This window comes from Anabrus simplex, chromosome X (genome assembly GCF_040414725.1).
Source record: "Anabrus simplex isolate iqAnaSimp1 chromosome X, ASM4041472v1, whole genome shotgun sequence".
In the NCBI taxonomy this organism is placed as follows: Eukaryota; Metazoa; Arthropoda; class Insecta; order Orthoptera; family Tettigoniidae; genus Anabrus; species Anabrus simplex.
Window position 1 is genome coordinate 131,489,680 of NC_090279.1, and position 17,838 is coordinate 131,507,517.

Genomic DNA, 17,838 nt, shown 5'->3' on the forward strand with positions numbered 1-17,838 from the left:
TGAAGTTATGGTACTTTTAGGAACGCTCTTTTGAATGAGTAGAGCACTTCATTATTTTAACTATGTTTGTAGTAAGTTATCTAAAAGGATAAGAATCAGTTAGTTACTTTGATAGGCAGTTTTATCCAAAGGTTAGTCTCGGGTAGAGAATTCTGAGAAGCTCAACATATTGCGTGACCAATTTGGAGTAAGATTTCTGAAAAAACCGAGTACAGTGTAACAAGAGATTTGAATGCATTTCTAATTTACATGCAGGCTCTAAAATTTTATCAGGCTAAATCAAACTATATGGCGCAAGTGCCCGGTTGGGACTTGGTCTACTAAGCGACCGCTGCTCAGTCCGAAGGCCTGCAGATTACGAGTTGCGTGTGGTCAGCGCGATGAGTACTCTCGGCCGTTATTCTTCGTTTCTATATCGGTTATCAGGCTATAAGTTCATTGCACCATCCAGGACATCCTCTAGTATATCTGTGTTTCTATATCGGTTATCAGGCTATAAGTTCATGGCACCATCCAGGACATCCTCTAGTATATCTGTGTTTCAAGAAGAATGGTTTCCTCATACAGCGTCACTAAAGGGTCCCCTAGGTCGCTCTGATCAGCTCGTGGTTGGGTCCGTTTTGGCGGTTTGACATATGAACCAGCAAATCCGACCAACCCGGCATTGTGTGTTTGTCCCGCCGTGCTTTTGTCCGTAGCCTCATCTAGTTTACAAGTATTTCTGAGCGAGTTAAGAGGCGGCCGGAGCTGGAACGGCCGGCCACCAGCTCAGTAGTTGTTGTAACATGGGTCATAAGTTTGTAAAAGTTTTTTTTTTTTTATAAGGAAACGGAACAAGGTAAAATTATTTTGTTTTTATAGTGCCGTATTATAAGAATAAATATGAACTGGACGATGTAGAAGTGACGGGTCTCATGATCGGTGCGAGAGGGACAGTCGCTAAGAAGACGATAGAGCTGATGAAGGTCTTGAACATCAGTACCAAGGAGTTCATCGACTGGGGGCTGAAAGCACTCAGCGGTTCTCTTTTGATACTCAGACACCACTTGTATTCGCTAGACTGAGACATAAAGTACTCATTTTTTATATTTTTTAAATGAAATTGTATGCGTATTCTTTGTCTTAGGCAGCCTCCGAGTGGAGGAATATTTTGAAAATAAAAAAATGATACACTTTCCATTGGTGTAAAAGCATTTCGAAAGAAATGCAAATATAGTTATAAAGTGGTAGTTAAAATAACGAATCTCCACATAAAATTGAGCTCTGAACCACGGTTTTCCTAAACTTATTTTAAGTCAAGATCGTGTTCAACTTTAACATACTTTAAAATTAGGGATTCTTTATATATTTAATTGTGATTTTAATAAAGCACTGCTTATTGACTTACGAGTGTCGGCCGAATTCTAGTGCTGGTAGTTCAGCCAGTTTCCGTCAGATGCCGCAGCGTCATAAAGTCTTGTCCTTGAAGACGGATGATGACAGATTAGTTCTTACCCATGCAGGGATGTGGTGAGTGAGACCTTCAGCTACTATCGGTCGCTTCCTCATCCTTGCTTCATAACAAGCGGCAGTGGACACGCTGACAATACTTTGTTACTCGCTAGTTGTGGCATGGCCTTTCAACAGCACGTTATATTTTGTCGTATTTTATTATACCGTGGTACTATGATTAGTGGATTTGTTAATCCACTGCCGGCAGCCCTGAAGATGGTTTTCGGTGGTTTCCCATTTTCACACTAGGCAAATGCTGGGGCTGTACCTTAATTAAGGCCGCGGCCGCTTCCTTCCAACTCCTAGGCCTTTCTTATCCCATCGTCTCCATAAGACCTATCTGTGTCGGTGCGACGTAAAACCACTAGCAAAAAAAATTAACATTCATCGACATTATTCTTCAAAACACGCCGAAGAATATGACAAATATGTTGGTGAAGAACACCATGAAATTACGAATGAACTTAAAAGAGCTGTCTTATCTGAGGTAGGTATTATCCGACATTATTGAATTTTCTTTGTTATGTTAGTGACGCAAGGATGCTTACTATTCAAACTAAGACAATTAACTTATTTTTATTGGTAATTGTGGGTCGGAGGTGAATCGTCAGTTCGAATAAGCTACAACATATCTCACTAAAAGAATGGCTAAATGACGTAAAGTTACAGAAAGAGATGCAGTAATGGTTGAGAATCCGCATACTGAATAGTAGTTGCTACTAATGTTTCTCTGTTATCTCTGGTGTATACATTTACAAAACTATTTTAAGGTTTAGTAGAAAAAGAATAAAAATGGAATTAATTGCTATAAATATATGTTGTTCCTCTTTCAGTTGTAGCCTATTACAATATGGGCAGTGGCGGTTCTAGATACTTAAAACGGGGGGGGGGGGGGCTGTTTGGAATTGAAAGTCTTGGTAACAGAATTCAAAAGAAAAGTAACCATGTTATTGAAAATACAATGGGCAACATTAGCACAACCATTAACATGTTTATTTCAAATACATTATATCTGTAAATTAGAATTTCTTTATTAATCAAGGAATTTTAAAATAATTATTTCACTAAAACTGAGCCCCACCCCGCCAGGGCTAGAATCGCCTCTGGATATGGTTTTAAATATACTCTACGTTTGTTACTAGTGTGCACGGTAACTCACCGCTGCACTGCTTCCCTTGCTCGCGATACAAGGTTTGCAGGCGGACCTGCCCTGTTTCTGCATTACAATCCTCGAGGCTCCGTGCATGTGTCTCTGTTTGTAATACCCATTACAGCTGGGACAGATAGAACGCAACCGTTTCGGGAACACAACTGTTGTTGAATGTAACAGTTACAAGAATATAACCGTTTTTCAGTTGCATTGCGGTGGTGATGGTGGTGATTATTGTTTTAAGAGGAAGTACAACTAGGCAGCCATCCTCTATATAACTCTAATCAGAGAGAAAAAATGGAAGGGATCCGACACTTCGAAAAATGAAGGTATCGGCCAAGGAAAGACAAGGCCCACGAAGGGTGTGAAAGTGAAAGACACCATAGGCCTCCTTACGTACTGTAATACCGTCGGGGTCGGAAAAGAACAAGAGTTGACCAAATGTGGTCGGATAGGATAGATGAGAGAAGAGAATATCGTCTACTGCAGCTGGTTATTCAAGAGAAGATACCATACAAGGCAAAAGAAGACCAGGAAGAAAGCGCATTCCTTGGATTGATAATTTGTAAACATGGTTCAACTGTTCCACTACTGAGCTACATGCAAAGCAAGAATCTCTATAATGGTAGCCGATCTTCTGAAAGGAGATGCACCGGGCGAGTTGGCCGTGCGCGTAGAGGCGCGCGGCTGTGAGCTTGCATCCGGGAGATAGTAGGTTCGAATCCCACTATCGGCAGCCCTGAAGATGGTTTTCCGTGGTTTCCCCATTTTCACACCAGGCAAATGCTGGGGCTGTACCTTAATTAAGGCCACGGCCGCTTCCTTCCAACTCCTAGGCCTTTCATATCCCATCGTCGCCATAAGACCTATCTGTGTCGGTGCGACGTAAAGCCCCTAGCAAAAAAAAAAAGGGGAGATGCACCGAGCTCGATAGCTCCAGTCGCTTAAGTGCGGCCACTATCCAGTATTTGGGAGATAGTAGGTTCGAACCCCACTGTCGGCAGCCCTGAAAATGGTTTTCCGAGGTTTCCCATTTTCACACCAGGCAAATGCTGGGGCTGTACATTCATTAAGGCAATGACCGCTTTCTTCCCACTCCTAGCCTTTTCCTGTCCCATCGTCGCCATAAGACCTATCTATGTTGGTGCGACGTAAAGCAACTAGCAAAAAAAAAGGAGATGACACTTGAAGAAGGATAGATGAAAGTGTGGAGCCCGGCACAAGTAAGTGGAAATAAAGCTAGGACTCAGCTAAGGGCTCCGTGGTCGCCAACCCAGACTCCCAAGTTCAGAACTCATGGGGCCCACTTTAGACGCCTCTTACGACAGGCAGGGGATACTGTGGGTGTTATTCTAATACCCTCACCTACAGAGGAAGTTGCAGTGCCCCTCAGCACCGTTTCAGAGTTTCATAACGGGTAAGCTATACAAAACCGTCCTTTAAAATCCTTGTATTTCTGGGAAACGGGGTTTTCCAACGTAACTACAATATCTCACAGGTCAGATAGAGCAGCGCTGCTATTGGCTAAAGCGCCTGACGTCACCGAGAGCGAGAATGAAGTGGTATTTTTTTTACCCTAGTAGTTACTCTAATTACGTTCCACTCAAGTCATGAAATACAGAACTAATGGACCTTTAGATGCTGTAACATTTATTATTTAAAACTTATACGAAAACATACGACTTCAAATCCGTCTTTGTAAAGACAAAGAGACTCACAACGGCTCGAAGGATTGAACGCAGGCCTTCTGCCCCTTGGCAGGTTCGAACATGGCTCAGTGCGGTGGTATTGGAAGGTGCTCAAATATGTCAGCCTCGTGTCGACACGTTAAAGAACTCTTGCGGGACAACATTCCGGCACCTCTGCGTCTCCGAAAACACGTTACTTGATCGAATCCAAATTTTAACACAATATCCAATGGGATGTTTTTTATACATTGTTTATATATTTCAGAACTGTTCGTTTCCAAGGAAGAAACTGTTATACATTTAAGTTAAGGCTTTTTTTTACTCGAGGTTGTTGGAAAATTCCTTTCTTGGTCGAGTTACAATCTTTATATTATGTCCAATGTATCACTGTGTGACTAATAAATGCGTAAATTAATTCACTTATTTTGTATCAGTGTGTATTTTCTTTCTTTTTTTTTTTTTTTTTTTTTTTTTGCTATTTGCTTTACGTCCACCGACACAGATAGGTCTTATGTCGACGATGGGATAGGAAAGGCCTAGGAATTGGAAGGAAGCGGCCGTGGCCTTAACTAAGGTACAGCCCCGGCATTTGCCTGGTGTGAAATGGGAAACGACGGAAAACCATCTTCAGGGCTGTCGACAGTGGGGCTCGAACCCACTATCTTCCGATTACTGGATACTGTCCGCACTTAAGCCACTGCAGCTATCGAGCTCGGTGTTTGTATTTTCATTGGATAGAATAATTATAATATGTATCACTGACTGGCCGGTACAGGGAAAGGCGTGAGGCGGGCGGGGTTGATGCACTACTTCATTTCACCATCGGTAACAGTGTCCGGTGTGCTGGCCATAATTGGTTAATTTCTCTTGCATGGGGGCTGAGTGTATGTGTCGTCTCCTTCATCATTTCATCCTGATCACGACGCGCAGGTCGCATACGGACATCAAATCAGAGGACCTGCATTTGGCAAGCCGAACTTGTCTTCCGACACTCCCAGCACTAAAAGCCATACGCCATTATATTTTTTTTTGTCGGAAACAGTACGTTATTTTAACTTTTGACGGTTCACTGTTTTGCTCAGCACTAACCCATGCTCAATAATCTCCTGGAATGTTTCGCATTCCGTACAAATGTCAACACCACCAGCTCCGTGCAAGTACTGTATCACACTTCCTGGTGACACACTGTGTGACGCTGGAGGGTGAGAAGAGAATCGCTCGCTCGGCCCTGGCCTTTCTCACTGCCATCTCTGCACCCGCGATGTAACTATCAGTGGAGTTAGCTGTCGACAGGAACGAGACTAGTGGCGATATTTTTAAATAAAAGGTGGATCTAGACTTGACTCCGCCCGCCTCTTAAGGTCACAATTGCTTCCTTCTCAGGCCCATTCCATCGTTGCCATAAATCGGTGCTATATAAAACTCGTAGCCAAAAAAGGAGACATTATGAAGCACATAATATCATTATAATTGTTCATAAAGGTGGAAAACAAGTGTGTTCAGTTCATGTTCAGTATTGTAATTCAAAATATGTCAAACATACGCATGTTCCAGACTCCATTTGTCTTAATTGCATATCTGCTGAATGGGAAGTGAAAATTGAAAAGTGGAGTTATTTTCCAGAAGAACCTTTCAAACATGTGGTTTGGTGCCCTCATAGTCTGTTCCTTTATATGAGCTCATCATTTCTGTAGAATTGTGTGATAAAATTCAAATACTGAAGTTGAAGTGTCATGTGATATTGTGTGGATGAATTTTGTTAAGAAGTCATAGTTTTGGTTAAGCATCCATTTCTACCAAAGTGGTTTCACTGAAAATTGTGTATTTTGGAAACAATTTCTCATCAAAACACAGGAAATATGTTAAGCTCTCTCCTCTCTTATTTGCAATTTGTATGCACATCCTCCTCTACAGAAGTATGTACTGGCATATATTCAATGTCCAAGTAACTAAATTAATATTTGTTAATTTTGTGTTGTTGGTAACTGATACATTTGATGTGATGGTAACAGTTGTACAAACTTTCCTGATAATAGTTGTCCCCCTGTGGGTGGGGGCAGTAGAATAACACCCAAGACATACCCTGCCTGATGTAAGAGGCGACTAAAAAGGGTCCCATGGGCTCTGAACTTAGGAGCTTGGGTGAATCCTGGCATTGCTTCCGCTTACTTGTGCCAGGCTCCTCAATCAATCAATACTGATCTGCATTTAGGGCAGTCGCCCAGGTGGCAGATTCCCTATCTGTTGTTTTCCTAGCCTTTTCCTAAATGATTTCAAAGTAATTGGAAATTTATTGAACATAGACGACAGTGCAAGAGATGCCTAGAAGTCTTTTTGTCTCCACATTTGCACAATGAGTCCCCATCATGGCACGATGCCCCATTTCATATACACCATCTATCTTCGTGACCATGTGGCAACTTTTTTTAAATTTCAACACAATCAATCAATCAATACTGATCTGCATTTAGATTTCATCTATCCTATCCGAACTACCTCGGTCACCACCTGTTCTTTTCTAACCCCGACTGTATTACATATGGAGGCTTAGGGAGTCTTATTTCCACGCCATAATACTGTACATAAATTAGTGACCAATTCCTTGGACGCAGCTATCTTGTGACGTGCCATGGGAACTTTTTTGTGCTGGATCAGCTGCCATATAGTAGTACGTAGATCCTGATGCTACGTATTTCTTTCCATTTATTGGGACTCCTCTCCTGCTGATGGACTGAAAGGAAGCATTATTTGTACCTCCTGCATGTTGTAACAGGGAACGATCACAGAATCTGTAATCGCTCTCTTGTCTTTTAAGCCCATAAACATTTTCATAATGCTATCCTTATCCGTCTAGCAGAGAAATTTAGATATATCTAACTGATACATGAAATAAAACATTTTAAAGTACTGTAAATAGTGCAGAACAATAAATACAAGGGATGCATACAATTTGTAGCTTGACATTATTTATCATCTAAATGCAGATGATTGATTGAATGATATGTTGTGTTTTGGTGCAATATGTAGGAACAGGGTATGTGCTACCATGCCTTGGTTTCTTTAAACACTACTCTGCCAGAGACTTGTCATCCTCTGGCAGATACAAAAGAAGTACAAATCTCCATATTTCTCAGTGTGTGACCCTACGTGCCTCATTTGACAGACTGAAAGATGTACCATATAGTAAGTTCCTTGAGAAAATACAAATGGTGTTGCTGAAAACTTTTGACGTGTCAGTGCAACGTTAGACTGCAAAAAGACAGGAAAGTATTATGTTGCAACTTGTCAGTTCCACTCTTTCTTTCATAAATGAATGATTTTGTATTTGTATTGTATTGTTTTCTGGCTGATGATTATTAATTGGTGATTAATACTACTGAATCTAATGTCATGAAATTATGATATACCATGATCACTAAAACTTTTATGGAAATTTCTACACAATCTTTATACCTGTAATACTGTGCATAGTAGGTAGAATATAGCTCCATTAATCACACGATCATGTACCATTTCTGCTTACGTTTGAATCCTACAAACTTCCTCCTTAGCATATGAGTTTCCTTTAATCATTTTGGTTCCTCTGTGTGGCATTCTTTCTTACATTGTATTTCAATTTTATTTCCTGCATAAGTAGCATATCTTGATACTATTGACTGTTGAGGTTGGCTTGGATAGTGTTAAGAGGACTGACGTACGAGGTGATGTTAGCGTCTATTTCTGTCGTAGTTCTTAATTCAAGATAAGGATTGTCAATCCCACTCACCTTCTGGTCACTTCTTTCCTTCCTTCCTCCCTTTGTCAGTTGGCTTCTTTTTCCCTCAGCACAAAAAAAAAAAAAAAAAAAAAAAAAAAAAAAAAAAAAAAAACAGAGCTGCAGAGGCCAGACCGGTCACTCCCTTCCTTCATGGCTTTGTAAATTAATAAAAGTAATATTATAATAAGCAGCACAGGCTGGTAAACTTCTTTTCTCCAGCAAAGTAATAATGAAGCACAGGCAAACCTCCAGGTGTTTTCAGTGTTCAGAATGAAGTATTTCAGAAAAAGGTAACAGAAAGAAATTAATATATTGAAGAGTGGGGGGAGAATGAGAACCTGGGGACCTGACGCGCTAAACGATTTAAATCGCCCGACCGGTAATTTTAGTTACGGCCTATGACGGTCAGAGGTGCTAGCGTGAAAATCCTTGCAATATTTGTGGCAGCCGACGAATACAGAAGGGAAAAATAACGTTCAGAGTGGACTCTTACTCATTCTCTATGGCGCACAGTGAACTTTCAATAAGTGTCATATATTCTGGAGTTGGCACTGGTAATACATCCTTTCCTAAATTCAGCCTCTTCTACTGACTGATACAAATCAAATCCGTTCTTCAAGAGTTTGTTTTAAGTGATTAGCAATGGCAAACTACCTCACTCCTCATCCTGCCTAGTACGCCTAATTTAGGCTCTGCCATTGGTTTTTGCGGTTTCCCTATAACTGCACAGCCTTTGGTAGTGCTATATGAGGATCTAACCAGCCTCTTGGCTGATGACCTAACAAACTGTAGAATACACTAAAATGGTATTACCGTTAATAAAGTACCGTATTATTATTATTATCAAGTTTTGCCTCGAAGTGTGAGGTATGTTGTTGGATCAGGCGCGTGTGAACCAGTTGTACAGCTTATGCCGTTAATTGTGTTTCAGATTTTCTTCTTTGAGGAATTTCTATCACTTTACACTTATAGTCGGTAATGTTCAAGTTTTAGTAATTTACTTTTGCCAAACTTATAGATCTCAATTGAGAACCGTTAAAGGTTAATGCTAATGTTTCTCAGTTTCAGCATTATACATATTTTTAATTTTCTTAATTTTATTTTTACTTAAGCATTAAAAATGTGTAAGCATATAACTAGCTTTCTTTTTGAAACCTCCTGGCCTTTGCGTTACAAGTACCGGCAAATCGTGTGTTGTAGCAATATATCGGATATCTAAATTTATTGGAATGAGGAATGAGGTGAAGAATTGCGGATATTAGTTTCAGAAAGAAGTTACAAGATAGTGTATCGGTATAATTTTAATTATTGTGTTGATGTGTTATTTGCCTCTGTGTGCGATTTAAAAGTGGCGCTATGAATGTTTGGTTGTTCTTTACACTGTAGGCTGCGAAAGATTTTAGTACCGGTAGTGTTCGAAACCTTGAGAGTTGTTCCGTGTAGGATATCTGTGAAAATATCTCCATATGTAGATTTCTTGGTATATCAGTGTTGTTATGGAGATTCTTCTGTATCACATCCTTATCCCACAACAGCTATATCCGGTATTTACTCCTGATATTTTAGTTAACAGTAGACTGCCTCTCTTTCGTAAGATATTTCCTGATTTATTGGTGTGTAAGAGATCTTCATGGGCGTGTGGCGGTGAGTTTGCATGGGTTCGAATCCCAGGATAGATAGCCCTGAAAATCGTTTCCGTGGTTTCCCCATTTTCTCGTTAATTAACCTTACCGTATTTAACGCCGCTACCTTCTTAATCCTAGCACTTTCGCTTCGACTTGTTAGGGCAATATTAAACCAGTAGCAGGAATGGAAGAAAAATCTTCAAGAACATATTGTGGCTCTGGAAACTGTAAAAGGTAGTTACTTGAAAGTGAAATCAGGAATATATTAATAGAATAACCAGTGAAGGCCAGAACAAGTAGGCCTAGTGTCCCCTACGTTGCAATATACGAAATAAAATTGATCATAGTTTCCTGAATAGATATGTGTTTCCATAGAAATCTGTTACCTGGCAATGAGTAAGAATCAACACAATTTGCCACAGGAACGAGCTCATGTTACATGTGTACATTATGTTTACTTTTACAGTAAAATATCACAAAGTGAATAACAAGCACTGTTATTGACTGAAATGAATTCAGTTAGGCACCACTCAATGTATTCAACTCAGACTAGTTTCATACCATGTGGGGAACAAACTGCTAAACATTTAAACCAGTTGTATGACACAGAACTCCCTTCAAGGGGTGCTGTGTTAACCAACCCTCGGTTGTGTCATAAGACATGACATGCACAGGCAAATAAAGAAAGTGCATTTAAGTAAAGGTTCGATGAAATGAGCTGGTAGAAGTGTTGAATAAATTTTTGTCTTCATTTCAACAGATTCTTCTTCATTTTCCATTTCCAGTCTTTTGGGTAGAGTTGTGAATTAAGGACCTCCTCATTTTTCTGTCTCTCCACAACTCTCTTCTTTTTTCCAATATTTTTTTCTACTTTTACTCCTCTCTTGTCTGTACTCTCCTTCCCCGTATTCATCCACCTATTTCTGGGCATTCCCTGATGTATTTCTCCTATTATTTTCTCTGTAATCACTCTCTGGAACTCTACCCTGTCCCATTCTCATCATGTGTCCATACCATTTCAGCTTATTGGTCTCTATCATGTCTTGCAGTTTGTAATGTGCTCCCGATATATATGTTTTCTTACCTTGTGCATATTCATCCCTTCCTTCTAGTGACATTGGACTGCTAGGCTTTCCATCCATCTGTTGCCTTGTTTGCCTCACGACTGTGTGTCTGCTTGCTATCCATTCCCCGCCACCCCCTGACGTCATCATTGTTCCCGCACATTCCACGCCTGGCTCTCCGGCCTATATAAACTTGCCGTTTCGCCTTGTGTGCATTATGCTATTGTAAGTAGTGGGAGTTTTATATCGTCCGCGGCTGGTCCGTGCTGACTTATTTAACCTGTGTGGAAAACTTCTATGTCTCGCTGGGTGAGCAGACTCATGTTTTATTTTACATATTCATGTTGATATTCTTTCTAGCTCCTCATACACTTTGTTACAAATATCAAGTTTGTAAAATTTCGGCCCTTTTTTGGACTTTACTTGCACTATGGAGCACTTCCTTCATTTCTGTGAACATTGACAACTGTGATTGGGGAGTTTTCCTTGGCGGACCAATAAGCGAGCTGGAACCTTACATCGTGTGTTGAAATGAACTTAACCTTCAACGGGTTTTTGCAGCCTGATCCCTGCCTGTTCTCTTAATGCCCTCACCTGTGTTTTTTTTTTCTTTATCCATTTTCCCTACATCTCCTTCTACCGGTGTATGCCCTTGATACTTCCTATTCTTCTTCTTCTATGTGAAATTAAAAATGCACTGAAAGATTAGTATTGGTCTGCAAATTTTCATAGGTGTTCTTTCTATTTAATGGTTTTAAAATTAATGTCAACTTATTCTTCTAGTTAAATGAAATTCGTATTCGGGGGATTAAATATTGTGAAATATCAATGTGGTGGTTTCTATGCATTGCTATCCCAATGTTTACTGAATGTATCATTCCACTAGTAATATTTTTTTGATGTATATTCGGGGTACGCCCTTGCTACGATATTGGTACCATTGTAACTATTTGAATCTAGTCATCTGTCCATATTCTCACAAAGTACTTGTACATACGCCTTATTTTCTTAACTTAATCTTCTAACATGTCTACTATTCCAGTACCTGACCAATACCAAAGATTATGAGTTTCGTTGCCATCATCATGTTTATAAGCTTTCTTTTGATGTTGCTACAATATATGTCATGATTCATAAAACCTGATCCCTTGGGCTTTTTATTTGTTTGGTGTCCCCTTTTTATTCATATGCTCCTACTACGGAATACCTCTCGGGAAGGGCCTTGATTTGTGTTCTGTGCGACTAACTGCGCATTGCCTCGTGCACGCTTCCACTCTGTTTGGCCTGACACGTAAACATTGTGCTCTGTCCTTTTTTTGAGAAATCCTGTTTTAGAACTGATCTATGCTAAAAACATAAAAGGTAACAAGTTTAGGGAATCCAATTCTTTCCCTGATTTCTATGTTTCTGACTTTATCCCTTCATATCCTCCCTATTATTCCTCTAAGGAATTTCATCTTGGCCTCTTGGATTCTGCTTTCATCATAGTTTGCTGTTGTCCACGTGCCTGATGCATATGTCAAAATTGGTGTGTAATACATAGGGTGCAACATTTTCTTTCATTCCTTAGGGACGTCCCAGTTCCAGACTATAGATCTCGCACATCGATAGAACTCATTGGCTTGTTCAATTCTCTTTCCAATTTCTTAATTTATTTTCCCATCTTCTGCAATTACTCTCCCCAAATACTTGAAGCTTTCCACAACTTCTAATGGTCTTCCATTTACTTCAATATTCCCACTTCCTTCTCTATTACCTCCCATCACCACTGCTATCATATACCTCTCCACACTTATGTGCATTCCATATACCTCTAGCTCCTAATTCTATACAATATCTTGTTCTTGTACTTCCATTTCATCTTCTCTCCATACTACTATGTCATCTGCAAAGAGTAAGGCCTTTGTCTCTTTGCTTTCCATTTTTTGTTGTATACTCTTGCGGATTTCATCCATCGTTGTATTGTAGAGTAGAGGGGATGATACACATCCTTGTTGAAGTCCTGTTTCTACTTCGAACCAGTTTGTTTGTCCTGTTATAGTCGTCTTACTACTTACTCACTTTTTGTTTATGGCTTTTATAATTGGTTCTTCTCCTCTCCCTCCCTTCTTTTTTATCAATCTATTGAAGACCGCTTGCCCTGGTACACTTTCGTATGCCTTTTCAATATCTAAAAATGTCATCACTAAATCCTACCTAAACTCCTATCTTTTCTCCATCGTGTTCTTTAGATTCAATGCATTGAAGAACTTAAAATTGATGTTACACTGAGTGTGGAGTACGGCACTGCATGGAAGTGAAACATGGATAATAACTGGTGCTGAGAAAAACAGAGTTGAAGCCTTTCAAATGCCGTGTTATCAGAAGTTGTTGAAGATCAGATGGATAGAACATGTTAGAAATAAAGAGATAGTGAATCAGCTTGGTGAAAGGAGAACAGTTTGAGAGAATTTGATGCTAAGAAGGAAAATTTTGATAGAACAGATCTCAAGGCACTCTGATCATGTTCAGTTAGTTTTGAATCAAAGTGCAGAAGATAACAATGGTACGAAGATTCCAAGATATGGACCTGGGTGATCAGAATGATATGCAAATGGAATAGTCACTGAATTTTCAAGAAGTTTTGTGCATTTTGATCACAATCAATGTATGTTTGATTTTTAACAAGAAAACCCATCTTGCTGTGGTTTCACTTCCATGTAAAACTGTATGTTATTTAGCTATGAATACGATATAAGGTGTCATGTAAAACTAGGGATCCTTTGACTATGATCTCGATATTGACAGACATGTTAACTTATATTTTGTATGGAAGTGATAACTGTATTTGAAGTCATGTAAAACTGGAGGTCCTTAGCTCTGATCATAGTATCAGTCATAGAAAACTTGTGGTCCTATAGGTATATTCACGAAATCCACAGGCTTTTTTTTTTGTATGATCATGATATTGAGAGTCATGTAAAATTACAAGCTTGTTGCTTAGTCTGTTGAAAAATAACCTAAGTAACAGTAAGGTAATATTTTTTTCTGGTCTGTGTTTCAGTGTAACATCATTGGCAGAAATCATAAACCCCAGTACCTTCTAACTGCTTCAGTTGCAGTGTGAAATGGACTTGCAAATAAAGATCAAGGAGGAACCAGCCTGGCTTGAAGGAACAACAAATGCATCACTTGTAAGTCTCATTCCACATAACTTTATGGAGGTCAGAATTTAACCCTTACTGGCTGAATAAGGTTGGCAGGGGCATAATTTACTATGTGCTTCCCCAATATTAACATCAGCAGTCATCTTTTGCTGCTTGGGCATGTAAGCGTGGTATGTCTCTGTTTTGTTTCTTTGTCTGAGAGTATGCCACAGTGTGCTACACAAAGCTGCCAATTCTTACGAACTAGAAACAACAGTATTGATGTACATCTATGGGTCCGAGTAGTGACAAAAGCATTGTTCGTGGGACAAGGAAAGGGCTTCTGGTGGCATAAGCTCCCAGATAATTGCTGCCGAGTGGACAATTGGCCTCTAGCATTTAAGAGGGAGATGGCAGTGCATTCTATGTTTGATAGTGGCAAAAAGCTGAATTAATGTTGTGGGCTTGATAGTGAAGGAACCATGGTTAGGTCCATCTAGTGATGAAGTTGTGATGGGCTGTGTCTCAAGATTGAGGCTTCAGGGCATTTCATGTGTTAAGTACCCTTTGACTGACTGTCTATTGTCTGTTGGTTATTTAAATTGATTTATGGAGGGTGTGTGGTAATGTCTTTATTCTGCTTGGTTTGGTAATGGAATCTTTATTGGATTGACATCATTTCCTATCATATGTCAGCCAATTGCAGTGCTAGTAGTTGCTGAAGTGATGGAAAATGGTGGGAGCTAGATTGAATTAGGTTATGGCCAGTAGGTCCATGGCTCTCATGGTGAACATATTTTTCCTCCTAAAGAAATTCCAGGTAAGATTTGCATCATTTAAACTTTTTTATATTGTCACTAATGTTGGGTGAGCACGTATTAAAATTCTGCCTTGGCAGTTTACTGTGAGTGTAGCTTGTCTAAAGCAAACGCCCTGATGAAGGTGGAGATGCAGTGAAAATTATTTAAAAGAAGCATGATTTTTCATCATCTTTCCTTGCTCTATCTGTTGTTACTGTAGTCACAGTCCATTGCAATCTTCTGAGTGTGTTACTTTCAGTTCTGTGGCTCTTCATCTGATAGCTCAGACGGTAAACTGATGACATTCTAATTTCGTGTTAGTGAGTGTGGTTAACGTTCGGTCTAGAGGTATTTGAAGAAGCTGAGTTATCCCAGCACATGTATGTAGTTATACTGGCAAGAAAGTGAATTCCTACACATCATTGTGGCACCTCAGAGTCTTTGAAAACCTTGAATGTTGGAAGAGAGATATTCAATGAATAACTGTGACTTGACAGTAATAATCTATTGCAAACAGTGTGAACTGCTAATTTGTAGACTGTATATTGCCCAAGAGTTGCTTAAAGCTAAAATTCTGCAACTAATGCACGCTGCTCTCAGAATAATTGTGTGCTTGTTGAGGTTTTCTTTTCTGTCTCTACCCCCTGTGGGTTGGGATGCAGACGAAGAATAGATCCACAGTATCCCCTGCCTGTCATAAGAGGTGACTAAAAGGGGCAACCAAGGGATGATTGAATTAGAACCATGAAACTACGTGTGATTAGTACCATCACCTGGGTAAGCCATGGGTCGCCTTTATTGCAAGTAGTACCACTATGTTAGGTACACAATAGGTTTGAGATTAGTGGCAGCAGAGCGCGGCTCACTGTGGGTTTCCAGTGCCTGTGATTAGTACCACTATATGCGGAACATAACGGGCATATGTTGCCTGTGATTTGTACCATTATGTGAGAAATACCATGGATCTGGGCATCGCCTATGATTAGTATCACTTTATGAGCGTTACTTTTGGTCAACATTGCCTGTGATTTGTACCCATTATTTGAGGAACACCACGGGATAGTACTAGTCCCTGTGATTAGTACACCTACGTGAGGTGCACCATGGGTTTGCTTTGCCTATGAGTGTCGCCATTATGTGAGAAACACCGTAGGTCTATTTTACCTGTACGGCGTACATTACTTGTAAGTAGTACCATAAGGTGTTAGAACACCGTGAGTTTACGCTACCTTTGATTAGTTCCGCAACTTGAGAAATGACATGGTTCTACTTTACTAGCATTAAATGCCACTGTGAGGGACCGTTGACCTGGATATAGAAACCCTTTATACAACAAGCATCATTGATTCAGGATCGTGCTTTGGTAGGAGTCCCTTGGTCGGTAATATAGTTTCTGGGAAGGTGAGGCATTGCAGGTCGGATCCACTAATTGTTTTAAATTCATATTCATCCATTCGTTCTTCATCATGTTTTGAATTCTGGTCATTGGGTGATTATTGTACTTTTAAATTGTAATTTCATTTCGTCTCATTTCGTACCATTAGGGGCCGATGACCTACATGTTATGCCCTTTAAACAACAAGCATCATTATCATCATCAAACCAGTCTACTAAACAGTGTGTTGGGCCGATGACCTTCGATGTTAGGCCCCTTAAAGCAAGAAGCATCATCAAACAGGATGTCAACACAGGTGTGATTACTCTGGGTTACTCTCACATCCACAATCTGCTGGAAGATATATGTGTTAAGGAAAGAGCAGATTTGTGTATGGCATATGAGAGCTAAAATAGCTTAAAATCTGAATGTAATTTCTCTCATAATAAGTATTTTGCTCAGACTTTGAATTCATTTAGGAAGGCAGAATAGTGATTAGCTTATTTTATTTCTCACATACAGGTCTGTGTCTATGTTACTTATAGAACCCTGCATAACTCTAGAATACATGATTTTTTGAGAAAATTTTCTTTAATATTCCTCTTCTTAGAGGGCTCCAACACTCTCAGGATGTAAGGAATGTAAAAAATTAACTTTTCTTTCCCTTTGTCATTATTTCATTTTGTCATATTGTGCGTTTTTTTTCTTCCTTTCCTTAGTTCAGCCACTGTTCTCTTTCTTCTATATTGAATGGATTAAGTCGGTATATTCTAGAATTGTGTAACTTACTATAATTCGTTTTTATTAGTAAATGAACTTATATTAGAACGTCCGTCGCCCACATCTTTATTGCCAACGAGGTTTTATGAATCCAAGTGAGAAATTTCAAGGTCTTATTGTAGATCATGAAAGAGCTCCTGAAACTGCAGATGTACACTCCAACATTGTTGACTCTCTGCTGATGGTGTTCTCATCCCCACATTTCTTCATGGAACACAACATAACATCTCATTAGTAGTACAACATTTTATGTGTAGTGTCATTGAATTTGGGCTACATCTTTCCCTGGTATATGACTGTGATAAGCCTGCTTCTTTCATGTTTGTTTTCTTCTTTTTACACTTGGAAGCATTGAAATATGCTGTTTGAAACAGAACTGTCTCAATGCTTTATGTAGCCCCTATGAGCTCAGCAAAACCGGAGTAGAGAATGTGATTCAAATATTTCAAATTTTTTTAAAATCTTTCTGTAAACAGACTCTATGCTGAGAAGAAAAATGATTTAGAACAGTTATAACACCTGGAAGTGGTTCAAACAACCTCTAAGATTTGATTGATATGATTGGACATATGACAACAGTTCATGCAATTTACTTTTTATGTCTGTGGCAGCTTACTCCCAAATTCTGTGCGAGACGGCCTCAATTCTATGGCCAGTAGGATATCTTCTGTAATGGCTAGGAAACATTTCTCATTTTATATTTGGTTCTCACTCTGATCCTTTTTTCTAACATAAGGAGTGATCAAGGATATCAACACCATTCTCAGTACAACCTTTGGTTTTAACAATCCTCTGCTGGTAAAAACCTTCCTTAAACATTAGTGAAATTTTGAAAGTAACTGTCAGGTAATGCTTTATCATACTCATTTGTTAGTGACTAGATTTGTAGATGTCTGTTATGTGCATACCTAATATATCTAACTTTCCACAGGAAAATATTGAACATGTATCAGGAGTGATAGCTCTGAAGAAAGAAGCCAAAT